Source organism: Arachis duranensis, chromosome 6 (genome assembly GCF_000817695.3).
Source record: "Arachis duranensis cultivar V14167 chromosome 6, aradu.V14167.gnm2.J7QH, whole genome shotgun sequence".
In the NCBI taxonomy this organism is placed as follows: Eukaryota; Viridiplantae; Streptophyta; class Magnoliopsida; order Fabales; family Fabaceae; genus Arachis; species Arachis duranensis.
Window position 1 is genome coordinate 84,954,284 of NC_029777.3, and position 766 is coordinate 84,955,049.

A 766-nucleotide genomic window follows, 5' to 3' on the forward strand; every position below is an offset into this window, starting at 1 on the left:
GATTTAGTGGAATCTCTATGGTCTCTGTATGAGCCTCAGATTCCTCAGGATTCTTAATAGGAAGCTCCTTCTTGCTTGGAGGACGTCCTAGGAGGTCTTCCTCACTGGGATTTTCGTCCTCCTCCTCCTTTGTGCATTCGGCCATGTTGACTAAGTCAATGGCTTTGCATTCTCCTTTTGGATTCTCTTCTGTATTACTTGGGAGAATACTGGGAGGGGTTTCAATGACTTTCTTACTCAGCTGGCCTACTTGTGCCTCCAAATTTCTAATGGAGGATCTTGTTTCATTCATGAAACTGAAGGTGGCCTTTGATAGATCAGAGACTATATTAGCTAAATTAGAATTATTTTGTTCAGAGTTCTCTGTCTGTTGCTGAGAAGATGATGGATATGGCTTACTATTATTCAGCCTATTGCGTCCACCATTGTTAAAACCTTGTTGAGGTTTTTGTTGATCCTTCCAGAAGAAATTTGGATGATTTCTCCATGATGGGTTATAGGTATTTCCATATGGTTCACCCAGATAATTAACCTCTGCCATGGCAGGGTTCTCAGGATCATAAGCTTCTTCAGAAGCTACCTCTCTAGTACTGTTGGATGCATGTTGCAATCCATTCAGATTTTGAGAGATCATGTTGACCTGTTGAGTCAACACTTTGTTCTGAGCCAGTATTGCATTCAGAGCATCAATTTCAAGAACTCCCTTCTTCTGAGGGACCCCATTATTCACGGAATTCCTCTCAGAGGTATACATGAACTGGTTGTT